Source organism: Trachinotus anak, unplaced genomic scaffold (assembly GCF_046630095.1).
Source record: "Trachinotus anak isolate AG129_WGS33_773 ecotype Australia unplaced genomic scaffold, CSIRO_AGI_Tana_v1 ptg000007l, whole genome shotgun sequence".
Lineage (NCBI taxonomy): Eukaryota > Metazoa > Chordata > Actinopteri > Carangiformes > Carangidae > Trachinotus > Trachinotus anak.
Window position 1 is genome coordinate 2,485,273 of NW_027273858.1, and position 16,190 is coordinate 2,501,462.

Genomic DNA, 16,190 nt, shown 5'->3' on the forward strand with positions numbered 1-16,190 from the left:
TGTTTCCTTTCAATTTTGAATTTAACATTTAACGTCAGGATAAGAGAGAGACATGTACTGACGTCTACGTCAAATTACAAATTTTAATTATTTTTCAGGAAAATAAGAGTTCATTCTTGAACCTGGAAATATAAATTTGACAAAGGAGTATTAACATATGGGCCACGAATGGATTTTCCTCTTGTACATGAGTGTTACATAAATTAAGATGACCTTTAAATTGAAAATATCAGTTCATGTTGTTGCCAAAAATGTTTTCAAAAGTAAGTGCAACACACAACAAAAGAATTACAGAGATATTTAAATGAATGAAAAACTATTTTATTAAAATAACGTGATTATATTAATTCACAAAATATTAACTGAAGATCTGCTTACTAGTTTCTTTTAGTGCTTTTGACTGAAGTGAACCCTGAATTAGGATCAGTTTGTTAAACTATTTTCAGGGTCAGACCTTCATACCCAATATTACAAGTAATCACAATCATTGCGTTGGTGTTGGTTGTGTACAGTTCAGACCACTAGATGGCGTCTGACGACCAGCTTTAACCTGACAGCTTCATCCTTGGGGTCATCAGTAGACCCTGATGGGCCATCATCAGCTGATCATCAGTTAGTTGGAAGCAGTTTTTATTTTAATTTTCATTGAACAGCTACACATGGAAGAGGATGTGTAAACCCATACATATGCAAAAACTAGTCGGTGCTTTGAGAACAGATTTCAGCTCAATGTTGATGCAGTGCTTTATAATCTAATAATGTTCTTTTAGAATAATAATTGAATTTTTACTCTTATCTTCTGGAGTATTCATGTTAATATTTAGCATTATTTGTATTATTTGTGAGCAAATAGCAACAACACAACCCTTGAGCTTCACTGCAGCAGTAGATGCTTGTTTAAGAATATTGACAGAAAAGCATCAACTCTCAGTGGAACCCATTCATTTTTACTTTATTCTGTTTCAGCAGGAAAACCACTTCAAACACTTTGTTACACTCCCTTGTGCTCTTACATCCCACAACAGATTAAATTAGTATCTAAAAAGGTCTGGTTTAAACAGGGTGTGAAGATCCTGGCAGTGAATTTCGCTGAAAGCCGAGCAGATCAGCAGCGACCACCACAGTCAGGGATCTCAGGTATTTCCGAGGCCTGCGGTGGAAGAGAGGTGAAGCCGCGAGGGGCCTCCTGCTGCATCTGAGCGAAGGGGAGGAATCTGTGGAGGCATTTGGCGGCAGTCTGGGGGCTTTCCTGTGGAGGTGGATCTGGAGGGGAAGAAGGAGCCTGCTGCCCCGGGGGCCTCTGGGATACCACAGCAGGAGGTGGGGAGGCCTAGGTCAGGGCAAAGGAGGCTGCGTGGAGGAGAATGGATGAGTGTTCAAAGAGCAGAAAAAAACAGCAGCAGCAATAGAGGATAAATACCGTTAAAAAATATACACTCAAAATGACACCAAACATCAATCAGCTGCAGCGTTGATGTCCCATAATGACTCAAAGTTAAGCATCAAATCTGTGGGAAAACATTTCACATTTTAAGTTTCCAGTTTTTTTACACAGTCTGATTGACATTTGTTTGCACAATATATTGCAGTATCTGTATTCATTTCTTGTACAACCCCTATAAAAAAAGAATATGATGAATATTGTAATACAGCGTGTACTATTAGGCCTAATATTAAGATACAGTATAAAGTGGCAATGACACAGCTCAAGCCTTTTAAAAGCTGGAAACTGACCAGCTGAGATGCATCACCTGCATCTGATCCAAAACTTTCAATAGATAAAAAAAAGTGCAATTCTAACTAACAGTTAATTTTAAAAACAAAAAACAAACTCTTGTTATTGCTGACCTCCTTTTCCTCTCACCTTGCTGTAGAAGTGTACTCCAGGGTGTGTCAGTGCACTGTGACATCACTGATGGGTGTGGTCACAGGTGCAAGGTGTTTTTTTTTTTCTCCTGCTTCACACAAGCTTCGATTACCATTGGATATGGGACCTTTAAACCAAAATAAATAAATGATTAAATAAAGGTCTCATTTGAGCGCTATGGTGTTTGGTTTTCAGATTTTGCAAAAAAGAAAAGAAAAAAGTGAGACTACTATTTTCTGATCATTTTTTAAAAGTTTCCAGGACAGAACCAAATACCAGAGTTTCCTACTACTTACAGAAATACTGGAGACAAACTTATGACTTCCAGATGAATTTCCACATAATAAATTGCTCAATTTAAACCCTAGTGAATATTAATTACTTATTCATTTATTATTGGAAACTTTGTTTATAATAAACTGTATGTTCGTCACTCAACTGTTACCACCTCAGTAATAGTCTCAAGGTTGTGGTAGTTTCCAACCAATCAGTCTCTCTTTTACATTCAATTATTGGACCAGACTAAATGATAGTTAAAGGATATTTTTTAGGATTATTTCACATTATATTTGGAATTTATGTAGATTTATTTATGTAAAATAAAGCATGAACAAAAACAATGTAAAAAAAACTTTTTCTAGCTCCATATAAACTGATAACTTACAGACCTTGATGTAAATAGTTTCACAGTACTTCCTACCAAAGTCAGCCTAAAAAACAGCAAACAAGTTGGGTTAATTATCAGGAGTAACATAAATAAAAGTTAATGATTCTGAGTTTTAACCATTGTGTCCTAACAGACCCACAATTTAGCACATAAAAAGTTTCCCCCTGTTCTTCTACTCTTTTTGGCAGTTCCATTTCCTGACCCATCATGATCATTGATAAGAAATCAGAATAATAAAAATATTTTTAACTGTTTTTTTCAGTTTTTACTGAAATTTCAGCAGCTCAAGTTCAGTGAAAACCCTTAAACTGTCACCAAAAACTGAAAACTGTACATTTCAGGGATTAATAAATGAGTTTGCTTCCAGCTTTCCTGCAGCAAAGGAAGTAAATGAAGCCCTGGAAGTTAATGCGAATGACTTACAAACCCTGCACAGACCGGTACAGTCTCCGGACTTCAACCCCATCGAGCTGGTTTGGGATGAACTGGACAGAACCAGCAAGTGACACACATTACTTCTGAAACAGTGTTGGGAGCAACTTTCTGAATGTTTGATTTCCATGGTAGAGAGAAGAAGAGTGTGTTCAGCTGCTGGACCCTTTGTTTTTTAAAATCTCCAATTATTTATGTGTTCTATGTTTTCATTTCAGAAACACTGAGACATTAAATTATATACATTTACTGAACAGCAGTGTGACACTTTTTTTTTTTTTTTTTTTTTTTTTTTACACGCAGCAGAGGAGGAACAGAAAAGTAGGAGTAAAAAGACAAAACAGGAGGAAGGGGGGTGTAGATGGTGGGTCAACACGGTGTTTCCTGTCCTCTGGGACGTCTGGTAGCTCTGGATGACTGGATCACTCATCTCACCTCCTGCACTCTTTCATCTCTCCCTTCGCTCTCTCCCTCTTCCTCCTCTCATCACTCCCTCACCACAGGCTGTTTGGTTTCAGTCCACATTAACCTCTGCAGGCGACTGTCCAGTGATCCGACCACCGTTGCAACAACTACCACATACTATTTGACTGACAGGTAAAAAAAAATCGGGAAGTCATCAGTTACACTGTTTTCATTATGAAAACTACCGTGACGAGTTTGCATCACGTTTTCTTTAAATATACAAACTCTGGAATAATGCATGCTGGGAATCCTACTAACATGTTTCTTTAGAAACTCAACTTTTAATATTAATATTTTCATTTATAGTCATTTCATCATGTATCAAACATTTTTTGATATCTATCTTTCCTTTTCTTATTTCCATCAAGCTTTAGGTGGTGAAAACAGGTTTTCAGTGTGACCTGCAGTGATTCTAGCTGTTTGATACTAGTTTGATAAATAAATAAATTCCACATCATAACTCAGCAATAACATTTTCAAATGCAAAGTAAGTGGGAAAACTACTAAGTAACATAAATTTAATTTGTAGGAAACAGGTTTGGAAAAAGTTGTCCGGAGGGTCCATAATGGCGTGACGACTCCATCCAAACTGCCATCATGCAGACAAACCGACAAACCGTGGACCACAGAGATGACAGAAACCTAAACATCAGATTTGAATTTTCAAAGACCAGACCAGTGAATTTCCTGTTGTTTTTTCTTTTAACCCAGTTTAATCTGATCTACTATTATATAACATAAACATACGATCTAATAGTCAACTTCAACTTTCCATATGACCTCTCGCTCTCTTTACAAAAGGAAGATATAATCCTCCGGGCACACGGCACTTAACTGTGCTGCTTTTATCATGAAGAGAGGGGTTTTGCATGAGTAATACACTCTGGCCGACAGCTCATTCATGTGTGCGCTGGCTTCCCTGTTTTCCCAGTGTCATACATGTCACCGTCCTCCGGCACAAACACGCAGGGGATTAATTGAAAATCCTGGTGCTTTGTGACTGACATGTTCCCTGAGAGTGACGCAAAGCAGAAAGGAAGCAATATAAAGGTTGAATTTTACATTACACATAAGGTACTAAGCTCATGGTCTTATCACGGCCATTACTGATGAACAATAAGATTTCTTCTCATAACTTGTCGGTGGTTCAGTGTGTTCATCATGTAAAATTATGAGGGGAAACATTCTGGTAATTAACCTCAGCTGGACTTTGTGTTTAGTCCTAGCAACATGCTAGTATGCTAACTCACTAATATGGTGAAAATGGTAAACATAATACCTGCTAAACATCAGCATGTTAGCATTGTCATTTACTGTGTTTACATGCACAAAGTACTCCGGTTTTTGCCCTTATGAACATGAATATTCCACTAACATTCCCATTGACATGCAGCTGTGCAGACTCAGATCAACTCGGATTAAAAGGTGGGCGTTGTCACATATCCAAAAACCTGCTGATATCCAAGGCTTTCAAGATGTTTAAAAATCCGTCTAGAAATGTGGGCTTGCATCTCGACCCTCGGTTTGCGTACAGCACACAGAGGTGAGCAGTGCTGTAAAAACCCCAACTGAGACACATTTAGCTAAAGCGCTGCATGTCCAAAGAATGTTCCTACAACTCGAATAATATCAGCATATCCCATGTCTCAATCAGAAAATGCTAAATTTGGAATATCCACACAGAATCTGCTGTTTACATGACCCTTAGCAAATTCAGATTTGGAATGATAGTGGAATATCAGTGTACATGTAAACGTACTGAGATAGCAGGCTGATAGCATTGAGCTTGAAGCTTGAGCTGCTAGCATCACTGTAGAATCAGTCTTGATTGATCCTACTCACCTGTCAATGAGATTTTAGGTGTGCAATAACTTTAAACCCGTTGAAATTTTCAAAAGGAGCTAAGTTTTGCAATAGCAACATTAGCATTAACAGCTGTTAACTTACAGGTCTAGAAGAAAGGTTACATCAAAGTTCAGCATCAAACTTCATTCCTTTACTCACTGTCAGCTGTCTTCAGAGGTGGAAAGCAATGCCAATGCTAACTCGTCTCCATTTCGTCTTTTCTTATACTGAAGTTCGCACACTAACCAGCTAGCCCCGTCCTGTCTCGTCACTTTCCAATAGCGAACTAAAGACAGAGCGTATTAAAACCTCTTGTCTTGTAAATACAAAGATGGCAGAAATGCTTGTTAAGCGACAATCACCACCACCTGCTCCTGGCAAGAAAACCATGTTTGACGGCAAACAAAAAATTTAGAACTAGCCTGTTAAAGGTGGATGAACTCATCTTATGGAAATGACTTTTTTCAGATTCACTTTAAAGTTTGGAAATTGTAGTAAAGATCTTGTTTGCCACCTCAAAATTAGAGCAGTAAAAAACAAAGTGGTAGTGTTGTTTAAAATCTTAAGGTTTAAAAAGTGCAGGAGTTGCAACCCGAGGTGTCCCACCTGTGGAAAGCCTCAGACCTCCAGCAGGGGCAGAAACACATCCGAGCCGGTTTCCCATTAGGTCAGTGGTCGCCCGAGAGGCCAATTCTCTTTAGCTCCCCTTTCACTCCTCACACACCAAATACCGCCGGGTCAGACAGAGGGAAAGCCGCTAGGCGCCGAGTTGCAATTAGATGCCCCATTATATAAAGGCATATTCAGATAACAGGGGCACCAATGAGGTCAGTACGTGCCTTTTGTTGTGGGATTAATGAGATTTTTAATAAAACAAAAAAATGCCTCCTTCCTTATTGTAATGACCTAATGAGTGTGCCGGTGGCGCTGGGCCATGTTGGTGGGAAAGTCCCGCAACCCATCTCTCGGTGGCCCCCCTTTACTTCATCCCTTCATCCCTCCGTCCTTTCCTTGCACCTGCATCCCCCCAATGCTGCCCCGTGCTTTCCGGACCCCCTCCTCCAGTGTTTGTATTCAAAGCTAGGAACCAAACGAGTGTTTAATTACCATAAAATGCTATCGGCATTAAGCCCTCTGACACAATGAATGGCAACATAGAGCTCATTGAGGTTATCAACAAGGGGACCACTGGTCAATTGGGTCATTGATTTGGATTGTTTGACAGACCCGGAGCCAAGGCCGCAGAAGCAAGCAAAGTTCAAAAATCCCCCTCAGTTGAATCGAGAAGTTTGTCACAGAATCTGTTGGAAGGGGCTGTCAGGAGTGATTAGGGGGCATGAAAGGCCTCAGCGATCAAACGAGGCCTGTCCCAACGCTGCACATTTAATTAGAATTTGCATGTCTTTGTCCCTGACCCTTCAGCAGGCATGATCTGATTACAAGGGTGAACAGTTACCACCAGGGGAAATGGGAACTCACAGTGTGCAACCGCGCTTATTTGTCTAACAAAACTAAATCAGATTTTTAAAATGAAGAGAAATTCTCTGCCTCACGACGTCTCCACAGGAAACTGGAGGGTCAACAACGCCAAAGCGCACAGGTGGAGGGACGTTCAGGTTCAGGTGCTGCTGCGAAGATTTCCTTTTGCTCCTGCTTAATTTCTGTCTCCCACTGAATTGTGGGAGTTTGTGTAGGAGGGCGGGGGGGCAGGCTGAGGCGCTCGCTGGCTCATTAATTGGGAGGCATAGCGCCCTTTGACCCCAATGATGCAGGGTGACAGGGCAAACGAGGAGAGGCGATTGGCTAGCAGCTTCAGCGGTTGAATGTGCCACCAGTGGTGTTTCAGAGTGGAAAAGGGCAGCGTGGAACAAAACACTGCTCCCTTCTTTCTTCTCTCTTCTTTGTTCTTTTTGGTTTTATTCTACCTTTTTATTTTTTTCCCCCCTGTGCTCCTCATTTTCCTTTTTCCTTTCATTTCACAACCAAATGCTAAAAACGTAATTATGAAATTATGATTTTTTAAAAAACTTCTTCACCTATTACATGATGGTCTATCCTGGGAGAGGGATTCATTCTTTTTAAATTTTTTTTTGTTTGTTTTTTTTGTTGTGTGTGTGTGTGTGTGTGTGTGTGTGTGTGTGTGTGTGTGTGTGTGTGTGTTTACTCATTTTAAATAACAAATGAAGTATAGAGGGCGTCTCAGAACCCTGTGAAACTAATTTGTATTTTCTGGCTATATAAATGAAATTAATTAGACAATGATATTAAGTTTTAAATTTTAAACTGAACACTGATTACTATGAAAAAATATTATTATTATTTGCTAAACATAGAAAAAAAAAACACATCAAAGAGCAGCATGGTGAGCAGATCTGAATCTGATATCCACTAACGAATGATACCAACTCTGGCTTTAATGATACACATGTTTTCAGATCTAAAGTATCAAGAAAAATTCTGTTTTTCATGTTGTTTTACTGGAACAAAATTGTGATGTTCATTTGACTACTGTATTTAAACAACACAATTTTTTATCTAATGATCAAATGATCCAATCCTGAAACCTATTTGTCCTTTTTTATTAAGGACTTTGTGACTTTTGTTTTGAAAAGTGCTTATAAATAAATCTGGACTTACTTATCTAAGTCTCCCTGTCATGTTGTCGTTTTGTTCACTTGAATAAAAAACTGAAAACAAAACTGTAAAGATGAGGCTTCCTGTTTTTCAAATGGTAGACATCAACAGTTGTTTTGAAACTAAACTTATTTGTCTTAGTTGTTTACTGTTCAGCTAAACATCGGGATGTATGCAGGTGTTTCTGAATCAAACTTTAAGTGTAAAATGACACTTTTACATTCATGTGTCCTATTTTTCTGTATCAAAACAAACATACATTTGGATTAAATAATTTGTCATTTAATTTGAATTATGAATGAGAGTTGTATTTGTTTCAATACAATTAATAGGCCTTATCATTACTATTATTATTATTATTATTGGTAGTAGTGTTTATCATTTTTCTGCTTGTTAACGTACATTTATTTTTTATGTTTCTCTCTTTTTTTTAATTAACTTTTTTCTTTTACCAAACATCTTGATATCTTTTCTTTTTCACAAGCCCCAAATCTTTTCATAGTCCTGTTTGTAATGTTCCTCGACTTACAGATACGTGTAACCACAGTCCCGTTCTGTATCAGTACAATGTGATATGATGTGATCTGAAGGATCCATGTGTTTGGGTGGAAACAGGCCTGTTTTGTGTGTGATGGAGGTCATTAGTGTGTTTGCATGACGTCTCCTCTCCTGTCTTTGTTAAAGTGTCTCCAGTGTGTCTGGTATGGAGGCACGCACCCTGTCCTGCTCCCACATGTCTCTTTACCTCCAAAATATCACCTCCATTTTCTCTTTATCAGTCTTTTTTCTATACCTTTACACCTCTCCCTCCAGATTCTATAATTGTTTCCTCTCTCTCTTTATTCTTCTAATTTATTTTCTTCTCTTCCAATCTCTCCTCCACTTCCAACTTGATATTCGAGTCCTCTTCTTTCTAGTTTCCCTTCATCACCACATCTTTAGTCCTCTTCTTGTTCCACCTTTTACTCGTTCTGATAATCAGATTGAATTGATAAATTCATTATTCAGTCTGCTTCATGTTTATGTAGCTGTTTTCCATTGGGAGGGGATGGGTATTTTGCTCTAACCAATCAGAAGTCATGTACTGGTGAAGTATTCAGTCGTCGCAGACATTGTGTAATGATTTTCTGATGATTTTTTATTGGACTGAATAAACATGTCGATCCAAATCAACTTACAGCTGCATGGATGCTTTTATTTTCTTTTTTCTATCTCAGAGGACGGTGTCCCCAAGCCCTGATTGCTCAGTTTTTTCTACAACTGGGGGAACAATCGATCCTCCTCTTCTACCTCTTTCTTCATCTGTTTATCATCAAGCTATGAATCTTGTCCTTTAACTCCTTTCTTTACTTCTACTCCATCTTTACCTCCATGTTCATCTGCTTCATTAGTCTCCACATTGTTCTCCTTACTCATTCGTTACTGTCCCTTCCTTCTCCTCAAGTGGCAACTCATACTCTCCTGTCTTTAATCAATTAAATGAACTTAAAGCTCTGGAGAGTATTTCTGGTGCAATTTAAAGAGTTGCCAACGTGAGCTTAGATAGTAATTTATGTTAACTGTAACTGATTATTTCCTGGTTTTTGGGAATGCAGTTATGGGAACTGCCACAAAAAAAAAAAAAAAAAAAAAAATGAATGAAGATAATGCACTAATTTATTATCTTTTTCACGCCAAACATTGCCACAACTTGCCATCTGTTCGAGCTGGCAGCCTACCATTGTATCCAGATAGTTTCGGTCCACTCTTCTTCTTGTACTTGTGAAAATGTAACTTGTCAAAAAATGATGCGCACATTTGAATCTGCCTTACTTCGTCACGACTTGCCATCTGTTGGAGTTGGCACTCCGCTGCTATATTCAGAAGGTCCCGGTCCAATGTACGTCTTGTACTTTTGACTACCTTCTTTGTTTTATAAATGTCTCAAAAACAGAACGTCCTGGGAATCACTTTATAGCAGGTCATTTTCCAAATGACAAGGGCTGACGTTGGAATGACGAAAGTTGAAATGATATGATGTTGCTCGCCGAGCTTGGTGCATCGAGGCGGAAAACGGGCTCCTTGTGCTTGGCCGTGGTTTCTGTACTCCCTGAACCCTGAAATAATGACCCTTCCTTGTTCATTAGTGTCTACTTGGTCAATCATAACACATCAGAAATGAGTTTAGCATTCAGGCGCAGGACAATTGACCTTGTGTGTGCCCTTCCTCACCAGCGAGCTGTCACAGGGCTTCATCCAAATTGAGGCAATTAGCTACGATGCGTCTCCCCCATTAAGTTGAGTGTTTCCACTGTGTCCTAATGACAGCAGCAGGACATGGCCTAATCAGCCCCAGCGTTTCCCCAGAGTTCACATCCACTCTTAGCTGGCACACCCAGGGTGAGTGGAAGGCTGAGAGGGTACCAGCCAAAAACCATCTGCAACCAGACAGCATCAGGAAAACGTCCAGAAAAACAGCAGCAGTGAATCTACAAGAGGGTTCAAGTTCAGGGACCAGGGTTCAGGTAATACAAGAGAAAACAGGAAAACAAGCCTCAGTAGCCTCAGCAGTCCAATGTATGGGAGTAAAGTCGACCCACACTCTTCAGTGGTTCTGTTAAATTCTGAACCCCTTGATTTTCTTTGTGCAATGAAAACACAGGAATTCACAGGTGCTCTGGTGCCACACTGCTAGTGAAGCAAGGAGAAGTTTGTGGATATGGACCTAACAAGTAAACAAATCAGACAATGAACCGAGAGTAGTTATATGCAACACATGTGGGATCTATGTATGACAAAAAGATCAATATCCACATCCAAGTGATGGAACAACTGGAACAGACGTGAAAGTTTAAGTCCAAAGTAATAGGTGCATTAGGGTTTGGGCTCTCCCAAAGTAGGAGAGCACTTTTTTTTTTTTTACTCCAAATGTTGTAAAAGCAGAACTAATTCAGCAGTTACTTGTGACAACAACCACATACAATGGTAAACTGGACCAGGATGTTCAAAGACACCTTATAGATCAGCAGAAATGCATTATCCAGATTCTTTGTACCAAATGGGGGGGATTTGAACTGGCAATGTTCCAGTCACAAACCCACTTCTGTAGCCTTGAGGCCACTGCCTGAGCGCCTACATGGGATCTGCACTGAAGAGATTCCTGTCCAGTTGACCTCCCCTTGTCCTCGTGCAGTTGAAACATCCCATAATACACTTCTTTTTGTCCTGACCTCACATGGTCCGAGGTTGTTGGGTTATGTAAGCTCTCTGGACTGGATTCACATAAACAGATTCTTCACTGGGCAGCGGCGGATTCAGAACCTTTTACCTCAGTTGAAGTTAAGATGAAAAGATGTCACAACATAGCCAAAATAAGGACTGACAGATATGTTGTTGAGCATTTATTTTCTATTGTTTATCATTATGTTTAAATATATGAATGTGTAATTGTGTGGGCCTAAGTGTGTACCAGCAACAGTAGTAGCTGCAAAAGTGTAAAACTACTCAAGTACAATAACTTAATTTCCCCCATTGTACTTACATAAAAGTAAACCCATTTAGTGGTAATATGTAATCATTTATTTAAAACAAGCACTGATTGTGATGATTTGTTTTTTCGGGTGAAAATACTGTTTTAGATTTGTGATTATTTTTCAAATCAGCTGAAGGTGAAGAGAAGTTTCCATCTAAATCCAGCACAAATTGAAAAAAATAATAAAATAAATAAATCAGCAAAAACAAGTTCACTATCAATTCATGTGTTGCATATCAGTTTTTACTAACATTTAATTTGTTATATGGCATAAGCTGCAACTGTTAGTTCCTGTCCACATAGTGTGACTGAAATTAATTAGAAAAGTTATTTATTAGCAGTAACTCTGATAATAAGTAACACAAATACTGGAAACGGCAATCAAAGAGTTCTTTAAACACTCTGAGCAATAAAATACACCACATCAAAACAACTTCCCGACTCAGGATATGGGGCCATCCAAGGAGCATGTGAATGCAGCATAATTAAAAGAGCACCAGTCAGAGGTCAAACACAAAGAAATTATTAAAAACATGAAGGAAATATGCAGTTTCTGCTTGGGGTGCAAATTAGATGATATCAAACCGTATTTGTAAACCTCTGCCATTGTTAAAAAAGGGTCACGTTACAGCCTACTTGGGTGGGCTGCATGAGTGAAGCCTATTTGTGGGGAAAATTGAAGCTCCTAGATCAATTATTCTTGAACAGCTGTTGATCACACAGGAATTCATCATCATGACAAGCTTTGTGTCCGACCCACCTCCTGCTCTTTCCAATCTAGTCCTGGAGTTTGACAACGAATACAACAAACAGCACAACCTGTAAAATGAAAAATTAGAAAAATTAAACACTGACAGGATCATTAGCCGCTAACTGGATTTTCACAAGGATATCTTAAATGGTTAAACTAAAAAATAATCAATTACCTTTGCTGCTAACTTCATTTGGTAACTTAATGGCTAAAGCTAAGGTAAAAGTACTGTAGTGTTATTTGTTACTGACTTGAGTGATAAATGATAAAAAAAACAAAACATATTTACAGTTAAAACTTCCTTAAAATACAACAAAGGTCAGGTTAAAGTGACTAAAAGTCAGTTAAATCAGCAGATAACTTTGGCCATGGTTAGCTTAAATAATGTTAGTAACATCACCACAAATTATACAATGTTTGTAACATTAGCTTCTAATTTGGTTCATCACAATGTTTATGCAAATGTAGCATTAGCTGCTAAGTAAGGTCATCATAACAGCAAGGTAAGGTCAAAGGTGACAATTGTAACCAATTTTAGCTAATATTTTCCTTAGACTTACCATCACATGCTTCACTGAAGAAACTGAGCTCCTATAGGAAGACTTTCCTGTGCAGAACGAGCTCCAAGATCCCATCAAATACAAAACAGGTTGTTAACCTCACGATAGGCCTCATGTGAGGCAGATCTATGTTCTAGTTCCTCACCCTTATCCGATTCTTCAGTGCAACACAACTTGTGTTATCACTCAAGAGGCCATAAATTCATCCAGGTTTTAGTTACTCAGGGAACCATCGACCTGCTAACTCAAGATTTTAGTTTTGACTCTTTAGTGATACCTGCAGCTCACCTGAATTAACAGAAGGCAAATCTGCAGGGAAGCACTCAGGAGAGTAATCTCAAGCAAACCACAGACACTTTGCATTTATTGCATCAGGTCAACATCAGGTAAAGTTAAAGAGCAGCCTAGCTACTGCTGTAGTTCATATCTGCACTCTGTAGCTCACTGTGCATCCAGCAAACCAAATCATGTAGTTACGTAAACTGCTAAAAACATAAAATGCAAGTAACATTAAATTTTCTAAATGTTGCTAAGTGGTCAAACCTATCACAAAACTAACATTAACCAAAAATATGAATAAAGACTGGTTACATTTGCAGCAGACTTTTCCGATTACAAGGACAATATAAATCCAATGTTGACCTTAGCTGCTAACTGAGGCCTTAATAAAGGCAATGTTAAACTAATATATAATGTTAATATTAGCTGCCACTTTAGCCATAACAAGGTTAATGTTAACATTAACTGGCCATTTTAAGGCTCGGGTTATATTAAATAACACAGTGTAACAGTAGCAGCTAAGGCTAAGTTAAAGGTAGAAGATATAAATGTTTAAATCTACATAACATTAGCTGTTGAACCTTAAGAAAAAAAAAGCTGGTAAAATTAGCAGCTAACTTTGGCTGCAGTTTAGCTTGGATTATGTGATTAGCATCTACCTACGGTCACATAAATGCTAAGGCAAAGGCAAACTAATACAAGGTCAGAAATATTAGCTGCTATCTTCAGCTAATCGAGCTATCTTCTGGGGCCTGACCACATGTTTGATCCTCTTCCAGGTCAGCGGAAGAGGAAACCGCAGACAGGTAGTTATCATGATGCTAACCACCTGCCTGCTTACCACAAGCCACACAGAGAACATTACTTTGAAATAAAAGGGACAAAAAGAAGAACTGAAATGTAATGAACTGAGCAAGTTGAAGACTTACCCACACAGGTGTTCCACACCCAGAGGACCGCGCTCAAAGAGGGTCGTCAGAAGAAGCTCCAGGCTGCAAGGATGAGATGCTAACTTCAATTAGTACCTAACACAACAATCAAGCAAAGAAAAAACATTGGAAAAGCTGTATTCAGTATGTCCATTTAATCCACTGCTTTTAAATTACCCAACAGCAGGTATTTATTCCTACAAACAGCCACATCATTCATGGTTTAAAAAGTTTTATTTTTAATTCAAATTAGCTTGTACCATATATCAACTGAAAGTATGAATCATACCCCTTATTTCATACACAGCACCTCCAGGATATCTCCCTCCAGAATATAGTTATTAAGCAAATTGCATTACCCATGATCCTTTGCAGTCATTAGAGCATTTTAACTCTCTGTAACTGTAACTCGGTTAAGATCCTACCAAACAGAAAGGTCCAGGTATTCACACATTGTCTGGAGGTAAGAAGAGGAAATGATTGGACAGTAAAAGGAAAAAAAGGATGATCTAAAAAATGAAATACAGTAAAAAACACAAACAACAAAACATCAAAGTGAGCTACAGAGCTTGTTGGTGCACATGTGTTTGTGCCTGCCCGGTTTGTGTGCATGTGTCCGTCTCTTTCTGTGAATGAAATAAAAGCTTGTCTTGTTTGGCGGGGCAGCTAACAGTGAAAAAGGCTAATAGGGCTGACCTGCCGCTCACCCCGCAGCAGCAGAAACAGAATGAGAAAGAAAAACAGAGGGAAGAGGAGCCGGTATTCTTCTTGTGCATGAACGAGAAGGGTGAACGGGAGAACAAACCAGCGCCGGGTGGCAGATTAGTGCAGGTTGTGCCCCTCCGAAGAATGGACGGAGGGACGGAGGAGGGAGGAGAGATGAAGGGATGGAGGGACGGGAGGCGCCTGTCAATAGAGCTGCTGATGAGAACAGAGAAGAACAGACGGGAGAATGGAGGCAGAGAAAATGTCTGCCCGTGTTTCTGTGTGATGAGGAGAAAGAAGCTTTTTGAAGATAAGCGGTAGCAGCAATTTAAAGGTCCAATATTGTATAAAGTGAAGTGTCCATGTCTTTTTTGATTATAAAGTAGGTCTAGGTTCTATATTAATACTGTGAAAGTATCAAAGCCTCAGTCCACAGAGAAATGCACAAAGCCTGTATTCAGACACTGAGCCTTAAAACCAGCCGTCAGGACTTCTGCAACTTTGTGATGTCAGTCATGCTCCAAGCCGGGATCATCGGGACCCACCATTCAACCTCTCTCCTTCTTTGGCTTATTTACCTGAAATCTGCGATAGTTTTATTTGATCACTCAGAAAACAGTCAGCCAATCAGAAGAGAGGTTGAGTCGACCTGTTGATATTAGGGCTCCTGATTTCAAGAGCAAATCTGTAACAAATACCATATCGACCGAAATACTGGACAATATTTCTGTGTGGAAATTAAATTTGAAGTGTGAGTTGTTAAATAGGTGAGAACTGAACAATAATGCAGTCGGGGGGGGGGGGGGGGGGGGGGCGCGTAGGAATAGTCAACAACAACAACAATAAAACAACAACACAATTACAAATTGCAATAGCTTTGCAAAGAAAATACAGGAAGAAACACAGGAATACAGAGGTAAACCGGTCCTAACTGCCTCAGCATAGTCATCACAATAAATAAATAAATAAATAAATTAATTAATTAATATTGAGCAGGAGGCAGACACAATTAAAAGGCTAAAGAAAAGAGTTGAGTTTAAACTAACGATGCAGTATTCATAACATCATTAACACTTATTGTCCTGCTTTTCCAGGTAATTTTCCTGGAAATTTTCCAGGTAATTTTCCTGATTTCATGATATCCTAAAAACTATTAGGTTTTCAGCTGTAAAGTACTAAAATATTTCCTTGAAAACTTGCAGTAGCAATTTGGCACTAATTATAGGGGAAAGTGATAAAGTGTGAGTTGATACAGTTATTAAGTATAAGAAATTTTGAAAGTGAAAAATATTTTATAAACTGTTGTCAACATCGCTCTTGGTTTCCTGGACAGACTAACAAAAATACACACACACACACACACACACACACACACACACACACACCTGGCCAGGTGCTGGTGATGTGAAGTTTGGTTAGTTTGGATTTCAGCCTTACTCTCTCTCTCTCTCTCTCTCTCTTTAAAGAGCAGATTGACAACAGCTGAGCGAAGTGGACCAGCTGATGAGGACAGTGTGATATGGTTGAAAGCTCCACAATAATCTT

At 38.9% G+C, this 16,190-nt stretch overlaps 1 long non-coding RNA gene across 8 annotated transcripts; it reads right to left on the bottom strand.

Annotated features, from left to right (window-relative positions):
- Position 1: 1 nt before the first annotated feature.
- On the bottom strand, positions 2 to 15,549 carry LOC139622557 (uncharacterized). 8 transcript variants are annotated; one of them, XR_011691314.1, is made up of 6 exons: positions 13,941 to 15,481; positions 12,733 to 12,793; positions 12,182 to 12,240; positions 2,536 to 2,577; positions 1,865 to 1,994; positions 2 to 1,350 (listed from the first exon to the last, which is right to left on the bottom strand). It is a non-coding gene; the product is annotated as an uncharacterized lncRNA (long non-coding RNA). The 8 variants fall into 8 exon arrangements; XR_011691313.1 differs by having other exon boundaries at positions 12,182 to 12,793; positions 13,941 to 15,549; XR_011691310.1 differs by having other exon boundaries at positions 12,733 to 15,436.
- Between the last annotated feature and the right edge of the window lie 641 nt (positions 15,550 to 16,190).